The sequence below is a fragment of the Aulostomus chinensis genome, chromosome 8 (genome assembly GCF_037954235.1).
Source record: "Aulostomus chinensis isolate RoL2024-O1b breed Wild chromosome 8, RoL_Achi_v1.0, whole genome shotgun sequence".
Classification (NCBI taxonomy): Eukaryota; Metazoa; Chordata; class Actinopteri; order Syngnathiformes; family Aulostomidae; genus Aulostomus; species Aulostomus chinensis.
In genome coordinates this window covers 22,780,806-22,796,463 of record NC_141327.1, presented here as the reverse complement: position 1 = coordinate 22,796,463, position 15,658 = coordinate 22,780,806, and the positions used below count along the sequence as shown (strand labels likewise).

Sequence of the window (15,658 nt, the reverse complement as noted above, 5' to 3'; positions counted from 1 at the left end):
TCATTTGTTCATACTAGACTGCAGCTCTTACCTTTTTAATGGCATTTTATTTATTGGAACACATCAGAGCAAAAATATGACGTTCACAGCAGTTTTAATTTAAGTATGCACACTGCCTGAAGTGTATGTAGTTGCTTGTCTTATAATGGCATGATAGCGAATTCTAAATCTGCTTTCATCAAATCCGCTCCTGCAGATGGAGTACAAGCCTCTCTTTACTGTTCACAGAGATGCTTCTGTTCAGATTGAAGTAGGTAATACACTTGTAACTTGACAAATGTCAGTTCATGATTATTTAGCCAGCCAGAGGATGACTGTAGACACAAGACTGAAGAGCTTATACTGCAAAATCTGCAAACACAAACTTGTGTGTGGCATATAGCACCGCTGCTGTGATAAATGCCTGTCTCCAACATTTTCCCACATTTTCTCCTGAATACAAACGGACTTTGGTGAAGTGTGGCAGCTAATAAATCGGAAATCTTGTACAAAGATATAGGCTGAATCCATTTTTACTTGTATTATCTGATGAGCTGCCTTTTGATCAGTTGATTGAAAGAAGAAATGTTTTACTTCATCCTTTTTTTTTTTTTCAAACATAAGATCTTTACACAGGATATTATTGTGGAGTGGTTGACAGACAGAGGTTGGGGCGGTGACCACTCTGATCTGGCATTTTTTCCCCCCCTCTCTGGGGCAATGCACAGGGCTGGGGGGGCAGAGGAACTCCTCTGGGGCTCTGAACATCATTGCTCCAGCAGTTGACTCCTCATCAGATGTTGCAGAGGACCCTGATGAGGTGCCCTCTACCTCTGCTCCAGGGCAACCCAGTACCTCAAACCAGCTGTCTGGGGGTTCCAAAAGGCCAAAACAAGAAAAGAAAACATCAGATTGTAGAGTACGAAGAGGAATCCACAAGAGAGAGACAGCGGGGCTGGAAGAAAGGGGTGGAGCGAAAGACAATATAGCTGGACAGGCATGTTGATATCTTTGGGAAATTAGTGCAGAAGCAGGAAAAATTGAAAATATATTTTAAAGTAAACATTTCCCTTTCTCTCTTTAGCCAAATTCCTCAGTTGAAACTGGATTACATCAAACATGGGGTGATTCTCATTCATCTCTGTGGTGTTTGATTTGAGATTTTCAGCATGAATATCGAAAGACCTGCTCTGCAAAAGAGAAATCTATGTTTCAGTGTCAATGTTGCATTGTTTTTATGACTGTACAACCATAAAATGGAGTTAAACAGAATGTTAGGGGTAAAACAGGGTTGCAGCAGCTGATAGTAATATATACTGGCACAATTGACAACAAGAGCTGACCTTCTCTCCCAAAGAAGTCTTAGATGGATTGAAATTCAACTGAGGGAAACTAGTTAAATAATGTAGCTGGTTTTGCTTTGGTGCAAAACAAAAATAAGGACCCTGACCCTTTGAAATCTTGGCTCCACATCCTCACTCCACATTAATGTGCATCCTGATGACTGGTATGAGTCTGGCTACATTCGTGAAGGTTGTTGAAATAAAGTCACCTGATGTTTTCAGCCCAGGTCCAAATTTTAAATGTTTTTATTCAGACCTGGACAACTTTTAAGTACCAAATAGAATCAAGAGGTGATATTGAACCAATTCAGTTGAGATAAGGATCTAAGAATACCACTTTGGTCCTGACAAACCAGTAGCTCCCACAAACCCTCATCCCCACGTAAACATACATGCAGGTCAGACGTCCACTCACTGACAAGTTGGCTGCTGTAGAAGGCGAGATTTGTGTGTATTTCTTTCTTTGAAAGGAATCGACTCACAAGGATATAATCAACATAATTGTCATCCTCCTACATTTGGTCTTTGTCAGCTGGATTTAAAAGTAGAAAATTGTTGAGACATGTAGGAGTGCAGAATTTATGAGCCTGAAAAACTGGTGCAGTTTTACCTTGCTGTTCTTAAGAAGTTGCAAAGCAGTTAATGCAGCTCAAGTTGAGTACTACTCAATCATATTGGTGACTTTGTTTGCTCACTGGAGTGTGGTCCTGGGTTTCTATTGATTTTGTTTGTTTATTTCTCAGGAACAATACATACTAATAAACACTCATGTGAATATCCCAGAAATAGCACAAAGGATAGTTTTCATGCACTGTGCTTCATGACATTACGTGTTTCTTCGCAACACTCGGTCCTAAGCGCGACTTCATCAAGTTTCTGCGTCTGTGCGTACAGTATGAGATGAAACCGTGATTTATAAAATAGAATCGTAGTGGCAACGACTTTCAGTTCTGCCCTGACTGTTATCAGATGTAATTGAACACAGATTTTGGTAAAGACTGAGACTTTCATTGGTAGCATCTCTTGTGCTGGGATTTCACACAAATCCCAGTTTCATATTTCATTGCAGTCTTTGATGCAGCGATATTCAATTACTCACTATTCATTCATTTCTTAGAAACGATCAAGCACGGTTTCGTGGTGAGCGTGCCCTCTGATAAAGCTGCCTGTGGAGGATTGGTATGAAAGTGAAACATTGCACCTCAGTTCTAAGCAAAATAATAGATTGTTTGGCATAAATCCTGATGTTGCATGAATTTCTTTAAGTGCCGCCAGTGCAGCATGCCAACCACATCTAAGAGAAGCAGCTGGTTGCTTTCAAACAATCAATGAAAAGATGTGACCGGCAGAGTGCCACATGGAACAAGCTTCTCTCTTCATGAAGGAAAAAACATGGAAACACTATCACCCGCAGCAGGAAATCCCATTATTCTTAGCACACAGTACAATAATTCTTTGTTAGAATGCAGAATTCATATCATCCTCAAAGTGCTCTTGCAATAATAGTTTAGCAAATGTTACCAATATTGTTCTCCATCTGCCATCGATCGGAGTGTAATTTGAACGGCTACACCAGTTTTCTTGCAATATGAATAAAATTGGTAATAAGCAATATTAACAAGTAAATATATGTGTAGTTATATAGCTGCATGCATGTTGTGCACATTTATCCAGTGATGAAAGAATGTGTGGGCCAATTCCTAGTGTTATCTGCTCTCTTCATAATTATCAATTAGACTTTATTTCCCAGGAGAACAATAACTCACTCTCACAAGCTGGATTACGGTTGTCCAGCCCACAGTGTGTGTGTGTGCGCGTGAGTGTATGAGAGAGAGAGAACAAAGCATTTACATCTATCGTGTTGCTGCAAAGTGACACATGGTGAAAGGGAGCCATGAGCAGATTCAGTACTACATGATATACATTAGAATCTACACATTGCAGCATAGCTGTCGATAGTGGAACCTTTTTCTGCTACCCCTAACAACTAGGTACCGATAACACGCTCTTCATCCTCTGAAACTCACGACTGACACACTTGTACTATTACATATAGACAGTAAAGGTTAATAAGGTGACGTGTGATATATAGACTGCCTCAACAGTCCCTCACCCTGTCCTAGTTGATCCATTATTCATTTTTTCCCCACGCATCTGAACTCTTTTAAGATGAAAGACCCCCTTCTCTGATTTAAAGGGGTCTCTAAGGAACCCTGAATAAAGTCCAAACTCATCACTTTTCTTTTGAGTGGAAAAAGTCAAGATACATTATGTCTGTCAGCTATCAACAATGGGGTTTGCTGTGTCAGGGTGTGGGAGACAGGTCATTTTGAAAAATGATGTGGCTAAACAATAATACGCTCTTAAGGTCCGTAGAGGTCCATTTTGATTATCAGATGTTAGCGATTATTTCTGTCTTTTTTGAGGGAAGCTACCCGGTACTTTATTACAATACTCTTAGGAAAACATGTTTACTTCAGTTCTTTTCCTTCAAACCTGCATTATCTGAATATGAACGCAACAGCTTCTTCACTGCCAGAATATTATGAATGTTACACTTGGAGGTTTTAGTTCATAGAGGCGAGGCAAAATAGTGTAGTGTGCTATTTTGTTGCCAAAAAGAAATAGCGTTGTTCGAAACCTCCTGCTTATTGGGAGAGCCAGATGAGGCTATGCTGCCCTTGGGCCTCCCATTGTTGGGTGTCAGGGTGTCTGCTGAGTGTGCGTAGAGGAATTGGTGTTGTAGCGCCACAGCAGAGGAAGCATGTTTAAGTCTATGGCCTCACCAGAAAAGCAGAGGGGGTGGATTAACAATATTTTTATGGCGCTATTGAAGAATATCTATATGGCCATTTTATATTGGCCAAACACAAAACAATGAAAACAGTGAGAGTGAAGCGAAAGAGAAAAGTTGCATGATGAGGCACTTTTTGGGGGTATTTTATGAAAAAGATTGCCCCCCCCCCACACACACACACACACACACACACTTACACACTTTTTCCCCCCAAATTTGAATATACCATAAAATCCCTGAAATAGCTAACAAAACCACATCATTGATAAAGAACTGATCAAACAATATTTGGCTGGAGTATGAAATCTGCCTCAAGTTTGGATTTTTAATCAAGCAGTTAAGCTCCAAATACTTGTATGGACAATACACTTAGTTTAGTGAGTTCACTCTTTCAGTTTAATTGAAAGGATTAAACTCTGAAATGATTGCTGATTGCTAATTATATTGAGATCTTATCTGTACTTCTGGTGGTCTGCACAATTTTATTAAAGAAGAGGATGGTGTATTCATATCTGCACAGCAAAATCCTGAACTAAAAAGCCTAAAAAAAAATAATGCTCACGTTGTAAAAAAGATAAAGTGGCAAACGTCTGAGCTGTTGTGCTCGGATGATAGCCGAAACGTTTTCTGCTTTGTAATTCACTTTTTTATTCTTAAAGTTGAGCGTTTGTCACTTACAGATGGCTTTAATTAAACGCAAACATTTTTGCAATGATCTCAGCGTGTGGGCTTAGCCCATGGACATGTGCGCTCGGGTGTGTTCTGTATCTCTACTATTTACTTGACTGCTTTTGATGATAAAACACTATGTCATCGCCTTCCTGAAGGCATGTTTGCTTGATTCATTTCGTCTTTGTAGAGCAATTTACACCTGTAATCCCTCTTCACTGGTGTGCAGCGGAGCTAACAACAACAAAAACAATCCTTTTGTTCATGCTGATGTTTGTCTATCATTGTTTTAACTGTCAGCGGCTCTGTTGTTTAAGGTATAGCGTTGTCTGGCTTTATGGGAGCAGCAGCATTCCCAGCTCTTGCCTTATTTTGTTGCATTTTCTCAGTGGTGTCTCATGTACTGTAAGCAGCTTAACTTGACAGTGGAATTCTGTCACACTATGAAAAGTCATGTTGTTCATTTTAAATGTTCTCAACACTAAAAGCAGTGATGTCAGTGGTTTCCTTTATGTGATTAAAAAAAAGGTTTTCAACTCATGTTCTTCCACTGATATTAAATCATGACCAATAGTCAGTGCAGCGATTTTAAAACATCAGTTGGACATATTGTGCACATAGAGCTGCACGCATATTTCTCAATAGTGTTCCTTTTATAAGAAATATACTTCTTGAACTTCCGAAAATAAAGCTGCATCAAAATATATTTTAATATTTGACCTGTGTCTGTTCACTCATCAGCTGTACTGAAGTGAATACATTTGGGGGAAGAAAAAAAAAATCAAAGTTTGTCCACGAGAACTAGACTAAAGAGAGAGAAGCTGACCACCTCTTCTTGATCAGGGGGCTTATACCTGTGGTTTTCTGCAGAGCTGGAGTGTTTTTGATGATCAGAGTCTGTGAACTTGCACAACCTGTTTGAACATGGTGTGTAAGGATAGGTGTCATCGGGTGCTGTCTGATGCGAGAGGGAGAAACTAAAGCCGGATTTCTACCTCTGAGTTAATAAGATCGAGAGATGTACCAGTGAGAGCGGCGAGTATTTTTGACATCCATACGTCAACATTTTCTGGTGATGGACTACAATCATGTTCTCCTCCAGGTTAAGGGCTTTGAGGCATGCCTGGTACTGTTTTGTAAATGTTTTACTGTACACAAAGGGGTCCTCCTGTCTTGGTCTGTCTCTATTTATTTTTGAGAAATAAGTTTTTTTTTTTCAAATTTAATTGGTTAAAAAGGACAAAATTTATATTTAGGATTATTTTGTTTGTAACTGAACATCACCAGTAAGCAAAAAAAGGACATAAATCAGTTTTCCATCGTTTGTAAAATGCAGTCTGATCATGAGTCAACACTATTTTCTGCACAGATCAATCAGTCAGACAGTCAGTTAGTCTCTGCTGTGTTGTGAGAGACTTGTCAGAAAATAGTGCAGAGAGAGCCTGTATGTTGGTTGCAACTCCAGCTGAGTTGCTCTTTGTGCAGGGGTAAGTCCTCCGGCTTTGTCCACAGTTGTTCTTGTTGCACACAGCCAGTTGTTCAGCATTGTTGCACACAGGCTAAAACAAAAGCTATGTGTATATAATTGTTCAGCATAGTTTGCCATGGATCTTAAAATCTTACAAATTCTTGTAAACTTCTGCTGGATTAGAGAGTGGCCCACCCCTCCTCCTCCTCCTCGACAAGTAATACCTGGAGGCGCTGAATCACAGCAGCAGCACAGGCAGGAGGAATGATGCTGACTGATGTCTCTGTGTTCTTCATGCTTTCTAAACTTCAGTCGCTATTTAGCTATCAGGAATATTATTTATTTTACTGACAATGTTAGATTTGTTTCCAGCTAGACAGAGAGATGAGTAGAATCCTGTTCAGGATCAATTCGTTGTTTTGTTTTTTTTTAACTGTAGTTTAAAGAACACAGCTTTTTTATTGATGAGAAAGACCTATCAGGCACTTTCACCAAGAGCAATTATGACCTCAGATGATACTGTTTACATGAAAGTTTCCTATTCAAAGTATTGTCCTACATAGGTTAATATTCCCCTCCATGTCATTACATCCACTTCTTGCTTTGCATTCAGTATCGAAGGAGCAGAACACAAAAATGGCTTTCATATGAGCCTGACGAGATATGGCAGCTGGAGGAACCGGGGCCTTAAACTCCTCAGCTAATGTTTACAATTACAGTGGTATCGAATTGGAAATAGGTGTGCAGTTTGCATAGCAAGTGATGAGGAGGGAACTCTTCGGCTTTGGTTCACTGTGATGTGTTTACTCAGCAAATAACAATTTAATTGGGAAAATAATTTTCCAGCTGGTGTGTGTGTGTATGTGTGTGTGCATTTGCAATATTCAGCGAGAGGCTCCTAAATAATTACAATCATCCAAGGGGAAATTAATGGGCCTGGCTTGTTTCTGGGCTCCATCACGATAAGACCACCGAGCACACAGCCTCTAACAGACCTGCCAAGATTCACTGCATTGTGAAGATTGCCTGCAGAGAGGCTTTTTCACAAAGTGTCAGAACTAGAGATGTATTGACAAAATGTTGGGGAGACTCAGATGGAAGTACACATGCTATTGGCAGGAGAGGCTTACTTAAGGACAGTCTTTATTCTCGATCAATGCTATGGTTTGGGATGGAATGAATAGGTTGCAGCCTCAAGTGTCCTGAGTGTGACAGTTCAAGATGACTAAGTTTGAAGTCTCTGCTTCATATACAAAATGGGTATACACAGTGTACTGTGGGGGTAAGAAAAAAAAGTATGATGGTGAAGAGTAACCTGATCTGTCAGCTTACTCTTCACTATCATACTTCTATTTATAGGAATTCGTACTGATGCAATTGGCCATGTCTGTGGGTGGGATATGTGTCCTGGTTGCTGCACCAGGACACATGCAGACACCCGCTCAGGATGAAGGGAACTGAAGAATAGTGCAGTCTTCCCACGTGCTATGCCCCCTTGTTGAAACTCCTCACTGTTTGGTAAAAAGACGCGGCTGATGACACCTCATGTGACAGAAGAAGCAGTCTAATGTGCACCCTTTAACAGCAAAAAACAATCAATGAAGGCATGTGGAAGAGTGAAGAAGTAATGTTATATCAGCATCTACCCTAAGCTCTTCAGGAGCTGCCATTGTTGTTTTGATCAGTCTGCTGTAGTTACACCTAAACCACACCCAGAAGTCCTGAAAGGACAGAGGAACACATGATTTGAAGCCTGACCGATGATTTCTCACATTGGAACATTGTGAAAGCGACACTTTGCAATGTAAGTAGTGCTACTCTTTAACATTCTTCCCAGTCCTTGGTGCTTATCATGCAGGGTGTGTGTGAGGCCCAGACACAGTTATGAAGAAAAACTGGTAAATACATCCAGTATAAGAGAAGTTGAAAGGGCCCAAAAAAAGTTGCAGCATCTATCTGAAGACTTCAAAGGGCTGGTACTTTTTCAGCTTAGCTAATCAACTCATCTCACTGTCAGATGTCGAAATAATTTTACATATTCAAAATCAACTCTTAAATGTTCCAAACTTACAGGCATTTCCTTTCCACCTCTTATTTTTGTCTTGCCTCGAGTCTCCCTGTGGCCAAGGAGTCATTAGAAAGTAGGCAGATGTTTTTCTTTTTGTCAAGGTGGGCTCACAGTCCCCCATCCTTCAGGCTGAGCCGGACCTGCGCAGTGGCGCTCTGACAGAAAGCAAGAATAGAACAAGGAATGAGACAAGGTGAGAGGGATCAACGTGCAGAGAAGTCCAAGGAAAGAAACAGATATCCAGAAAGGAGACATTGATAATGAAACAAACTGTGTAAAGGACATTGGAGAGACAGATGTAAAATTATTACTCGTGCGAGGATGTCTATTCCTCAGCAGCTTGGGTAATGAACCCAGTATAAATGGTCGTGTCTTCAATAGAATTATGAGTGAATCCTTTCTAAATTATGAAAAATGTGTTATGTGAGTTTGTATCACAGTGGCATTTTGTGTACCAATTTATTTATGTTTTGTGTGAGTTTTAGGTATATTTTTATCAAGATGAAATGCAAGTTTTCCTTGACAATTGTCAGAATAACACAAAGTATGAGGCTGATTCTCTCTAAATTCGGAGGAGTGTAGTGTGGGAAAAGCCAATTCGATTTGGTGCAGAGGAGTCGTAGCGCCACCTGGTGACAACAGTGTTTTTTAAACTCTTCATGCACTTCTCCTAGTGGGTCAACCAGATCCATCTAAGACTTTGTCAAAGTTTCCTGAAGACTGAGTTTTCATTAACTGCTGGTGAGGCGACTAACTTCAATATTTTGCTATAGAACACAAAATTATTTTAATGTAAATGGACTCAACATGGTCAGATATTTTTCTAAACTTGACACAGTGGACAAAAAACGCAGCCTGTAGACAGCCACAAGCTGAATTGAAGTCAAGATCATAGTCCCACTTAGTGGTCACAGAAAGTAGGCCTGCTGTAACAAACGTCATTTGATTAACATTAAAACTACCCTGTTCAGTCTGGACCACTTTGGTCAAATAGAAAACACAATTGCTATGCTTAAATTGGTGGTATGGCTCTGTGTCAGTCTCCCCGTCCCTCTGTCATTCTCTCCACCTGTCTTTCTCCTTCTATCTTGTGCAAATCCCCCTTCTGTCTGTCATTCTGTCTCTCTCCCCTCCTTTCTCGCTCTCTGTGTCTCTGTCCCTCTCTTCCCTTATCTGTATCTGTCTCTGTCCCTTATCTATCTCTGTCTCTGCTCCCGTTTTCCTGCTCTCTTTCCCCCAACCGGTCAAAGCAGATAGCATTTCCCACTGAGCCTGGATCTGCTTGATTTTCTTGGCTGTTAAAAGCTAAGTTTTTGTCGCCACTGTCACAAGGTGCGCTTGCTCATGGAGAATTGTTGGGTGTAAATTAATTGAAAGAGTGCGTTGCACAACATACTCAATATGTTAAGTGTCATGTGATACATTTTGTTGTGATTTTCCACTGTACAATTAAAACTGACTTGAATTGAAAGCATCAGAGAACACCAGAGGGTCAGCAAAAATGATAAGATAGGCGCTTGTGGATTGCTCTCTATCTAGTCTGTAAATGCCTCACACATGAGCTTGTACATGGACCAAATATCACTGTACTTTTCAAGTGCTTTTACTAAGAAACCTGCCCAAGACACTATAGAACCAGATTTGTTGTTTCAGTGCATGATTCAAATACATACGTTGAAAAAAAATAATTTCAGTTCTTTTTAGTCAGTGTTAATTTATGGTTAAGCATCATTATAGGCTATGTTGTTATCAGCTACTCCTAAAACAACCCGTCTTTGGAAAACCCTACATATTTCTCGCTTGCCTGGTTATCCCTTTCCTGGCTAAAACTCTACTTCACAGTATCTCATGGATTGAGTTTTTATTAAATAATGCACATCCTTAGATTATCATGCAAGAAAAGCATAGTTTAATGTTTTAAATCAAAAGCTGGCGAGCAACTCCTGATGGGTTTAATTAGCTATGTCACTCTTTCACACCATGAGACTGGGACAGAAGTTGTATATTAATGGAATTTTTTTTTCCCCCCTGCCAACAATGATTAACCCAAACACCTCTGCTTCCACTCTGTGTAAATGCGTTCACCTCTCTGCTACAGTAATGACACCTGTGTTCGAGAACGCACGTTACCCAGGACTCATCTCGTCACAATGCAAGTTGGATATGTCCCAATTTCTGCCCTTTGCACTGTTTCTGTTAATATCAGTTGGCTACTTAGCAAGAATCCATGAATGCATGATTGGATAGCACAGAAACATGGTCTCCAGGCTCAAAGGAGAAGTTTCGTCATATACAGTAGGAGTAGCTGCCTCTGTATCAGTGCCAGTTGTCAGAGCAATCAAGCACCCAGCTGGACTATCATTTGGTGCCATGGAGGTGGTTTCAAAAGTAATAGGATTTCTTGCCCTCCAGAAACAGACTAGTCCTTCTGTGCGTGTGTTCCACAAGAGGAATGGAGAGGCATCAGGAAAGGAAGTCCTGCACTCTGTTGCACTCTCTCCTGATTGAAAACAAACTTATTGTTTCCCCCAAGGTGGAGGCACATTTTTACTTCCATAATTGTCCCATGGTACTTTTTCCCCTCTCTTTCAGCTTCATTTTTCGCCACCGGCATCCTTTGTTATATTGATCACAAGGTGTTAAAGGAGTCTAATACAGCTTGTCTTTACTCTCCCTTTGCTAGTCAGTTTAATTTGTGCACACAGCTGTGGGACTCATTCACATCATATGAATGTAGCAAAAATGCATTCATGCATATCGATCCATGTGCTCTTGGCGTACACAAGTAAATTGTATCTTCATGCTTTAGTGAAATGCAGTTAACACATTTTGCATAACAATTGCTCGCTCAACACCTATTGAAGAATGACAGCTCTCTAGAGGGCTTTTTCTGCTACAAAGCATCGATAGGTGGGGCATGTATAATAGAAATAGTAGCCTATAGACATCGCGGTGGGCGATGTAGAAGCGGCTGTGACCTGTTGATTTTCTAATAAACTTCTCTGAACAGTCTGTCCCGCCAGTATAGTCCAGGATAAGAGATGTGAGTCGAGTGTTGAAGAAAGTTGACCCTTTGTTACTACCTTATGTTCATAGCTTCAAGTGTTGAAATTAGTGCCGAGGCTTTTTTTTCCTTGCACACCATGACGACATCACACCCTTCTCTCCTACTTTCTCTCCCTCCCCACCACAAGGGCCCACCCAGTAGTGTAGTGTCACCCACATGTGAGCCAGTGAAAGTAATAAATACTGTAAGTGAAATGGTTGAATTTGATCATTTACCCATCGGTCTTATGACAGCTCCGTTCCTGGTTGAGATGTCGGTGCAGAGACAGCTTTGCTCAGCATGTTACTCCTGTTTTACTTGGTGCAACACCTTCCATCGATGATGTCATGGTTCAGAAAATCTCAGATGGCACTGGTTCAAGATCCTGCAGCAGTTTAGTGGTTAAAGGGCTATAGCCTTACCATAAAGTGAAGGGTGTTGGGGTTGGATGATGCTTGAAAGGAGTATCTGAGCACTGGAGGAGGAGTATCTGCAAAATACTGAAAAAGGGTACTACTAACTTATCAGATATCTATAGAAGTACCTATAACATAAGAAGTCTCCCTGCAGTCAGCTGAGAAAAACTGATGACTAAATTTGGTTTATGAACTGAACTGCATGCTCAGATTCACAGTCTGTACATAGATTTTTTTTTTTTGATAAAATGAGTTGCCCGTAGGTTTACATACTTTTTCCTCACCGTGTGTGTGGGTCAGACAAAGCTGTGGCAGCTGGTCAACTTTGCCTCCAGACGGAGTGGTGGGTTGGTCATGTGTTACGCTGTATGGTCGACCAGTGGGGATTTAGTGCTGGTGAAATGTAGCGGTATGTGTAAGGATCAGATCAGTGTCCCCGGGGAGGTGCCGGCTTCCTCTCCGTGAAGCAGTTCATTGATCCTGAACCTAGATCCAAAAGTCTGAGTGAAGCTTGCTCATTGACTGGAGCAAGATGAGCTACTACCAGCCACTGGAACACCTTGTGAGGCCACCTGTTGGGAGTTGGACTGAAAACTGTACCTGTGACATGATAGAGGAGCCTCTATTTAGCTGCTATGGAGAAAATGGGATCAGGCAGAGCTGCTCAGAGTATTTCCTCTTGTTTCATGGATTAGGAACTTGTTACTCAAAAGCAGCAATCCTCTAAATTTGATTGTCAGATTGGACGGACAGATGATTGGAGAGTCTTTACTTAGTCTGACTTTACAGTCTCTAAGAAAGGCTCTTTCTTGCCACTCTGAATTTATACTCCTCTCTTCTGACTTGTGGTTGACAGCTTAAAAAAAAAAAAAAAGAACCAAAAGAAAATATTTTGTATCTGCAGCATTTTTGTTGCAATGGTGTCACAGCCCTGTTTGGACTGTTGATTTTGAGTTAAGTATTTCTGTTAGAATTATATAGTTTTAATTTTGGAAATAACTTGATATGTGATATTTACACTGTTAACCAAACAAATTTGAAGCCACCACCTGAAGCTCTCTGAAAATTGCAATATTGTTGACATTTATTGCTGACAAAAAAGATTGCAACAATTTTTACCCTCATCTTAAATTAAATTTGGCTTGGCTCAGTTCAACTCTGAATAAGTGACACAAGATTAATGGATCTGGATATTACAATAGTTGAAAAGTCTCATGCATAATTACAGGCTTGTCGTCGACTTCTGCAGCAGGAATGACACTTCTTGCTGAACTGAACATTGCTGACCACTGCTCTTTTGACAAAGTTCTACTTAATTCCTCTATTTTCTGCTTGGATGCACAGCAGGTATAACAAGAGAGGCTTCAGGAGGGGAAGGGGTGAAATTGCATAACATAGCTCAGCCAGGACTGCTTTTCGCTCAGTGCACATGCCAATTAATTTGTTTGAGTTCAAGTGTGTTCAAGTGTTTTGTGAATGAATTTGTTTGTTGTTGGTAATAGACACTCATTCGTGAACTTCCTTTGAATTGAGGATGGTGGAGCACAGTTGGTTGTCGCTCGGCCCCTCTACTAGCGCTGTCGTATGACTAATGCTAAATCTTAAACTTGATGATCCTCCTGAGGCTCTCCACACCAGACCAAAATATTCTCCACGGTGTTGCCATCATTTCAGCTTCAGTAATTCACTCACGCCTCAGTAGACTCATGCTCCATTAGCAGCCTTATTTTTCCGAGTGTGCTCTACTACCGTCTTAAATTCCTAGCCCACTTGTTCTTTGGAAAATAATGAAAAAGTGGTTAGTGAAATTTGATGACTGTTGATCTTGTAATCCCACACGTTCCACACTGAAATCAATCTTTCTCTCTATAGACAGTATTTCCGCTGGTAATGTTTCACTTTAAATTCAGCTTTCGTGAAGAATGCAGTATGGAGAGTCAGCATTGTCGTTACAAAACGTAGTGTTTCTTTTATACGTTGCATGCTGGTTACAACTAGTGAAAACACTTAATAGAGCCTGAAAAAACATGTATCATGGGACTAAAAATGTAGCCGTTTATTATATGTAGATAAAGCACTTTTACAATGACAGTAGCAGCCCCTTGACAAAGATCTTTTTTTTCAGCATGCCTCACTGTTTACAAGACCAGAAGCAGTTATGTCTTTGTTGCTTGCTTCAGCTAAACTGAGATATTGTATCCAAGTTGGCCTCTGTCCTCATGGTTTAAAAAAAAAAGACCTCATTAAAGGCATGGTGACAAGAAATAGACTCACACATTTGTTGCTAGATAAGCACACACTCAGTTCTCTCTTGCCTAATATTAATCAACAGAGTGCGCATGCATGCAGCAGCACATTACTGTGGCTTGCAAGGTGAGTCGTCGGTGGTGTTCATTGTGTATACCCACAAGTGAAAGCAAACGCTCATTTATGAATAGCACTACACTTTCCTCAGAGGTGGTGAAAGGACCGATGTTAGAGGGCTTATTCCATGAATCCTAAGGGAGGTCCTCACAATGCAAGCATGCATACAACAAATACATGACATGAATATGTCCACGTGGGAGGTTAAGGCCTCCCACAACAAGCAAAGCACTTACTGACCCAAAACTGGGTTTGCAAAGTGCTTCTGCTCTTACCAGTTTATACATAGCACTGAAGTCTCTTCATTAAGACAGGCTCACATTCATAAGAAATTGATCCTCGAGATATCTGATCTTGAAATTTTCATTTGGTAAGAATAGGAGAAAGGAAAGAGTGCTTTTGTGTGTTCCTATGAACAAAAATACACACAGGTTAAAAAACAGACATTAAAGACAAGCTGTGGCTTTTAAAGTGCATCCTGCATCACTGAAGTGCTCCCCCAAAACCCCAAAACATTTAGATATGCCATCTTTTCATCGCCATCTAAATGGCATTTTGAACTGAGATATGTCAACCCCCCCCCCCCTTTTTTTTTTTCTGATCTGATTCTGATATTTCGTTCCGGAAAACGGCACATAGAAGAGCTCTCTTTTGAAAATTATCTTTATTCGTGTGGGTGCTGGTGGCGGTTCTTGTGACAATACTTTATGAAATGAATAAGGACAATCAAGTAGACGTTAATGGCACATCACAAATTGCTGGACAAATGTAAATCGCTACTCCTCCTTAAGTGTTTTTTTTTTTATATTCGATGTAAAACGTGGTTTAAAGATTATATAGGAAATGGTCATGATTTAATGATTATTTTGACTTGTGGTTGGAAATTTGAAATCATGGTTGGAAAGGGAACTCAGCAGCTGTGTCACATGCCAAAGAGAGTTGTTTCTCTTTAACCTGCTCAGATCGGTGGTGTCAGTCTGATCAACCTCACTGTTGCATGTTGCCAACTATACATTATACATTTTTTTTTTTGCAAGACAGAGCTTATAATTTTGTCATCCAGGTGTTGTTGATGATGATGGCACATGGATGTTACATGGAAGGTGTCACCTGGGCCGCTACTGCGTCAAATGGTGTCTTTGAATTTGTTTGGAGTCTTTTCATGTCAGTAGCATCACATGTCCAATCGCTGCCTTCGTTACATCCCACAACAGCAACACTTAACACTTACAGTTCAGGTTTTCCTTCTCATGCTACTGTCGCCTATGCTGCTATGTAATTGCTTTAGCACCTTAAATAGGCCGTGTGTTGTTATTTTATGGTGTATGCCCTTTTTACATTTTTTTTTTTACATATTTTCATGTCTTAAGCTCAAGCTTTACCTTGATTGCGCTTATGTACATTTTTTCTCAGTTTGAACTTGTTACATCAGAGGTCTCCAAAGATCCTGTGTTTGACTGACCTTTTTGCACTGTTTTTTAACTCATCTGTGTCTCGTTGCTCATCAG

At 40.4% G+C, this 15,658-nt stretch overlaps 1 protein-coding gene across 6 annotated transcripts in view; it reads left to right on the top strand.

Moving 5' to 3' along the window:
- inpp4b (inositol polyphosphate-4-phosphatase type II B) overlaps positions 1 to 15,658 on the top strand; it is a 232,724-nt gene that overhangs the window by 33,368 nt on the left and 183,698 nt on the right. The gene's annotated exons all lie outside the window — the stretch shown is intronic.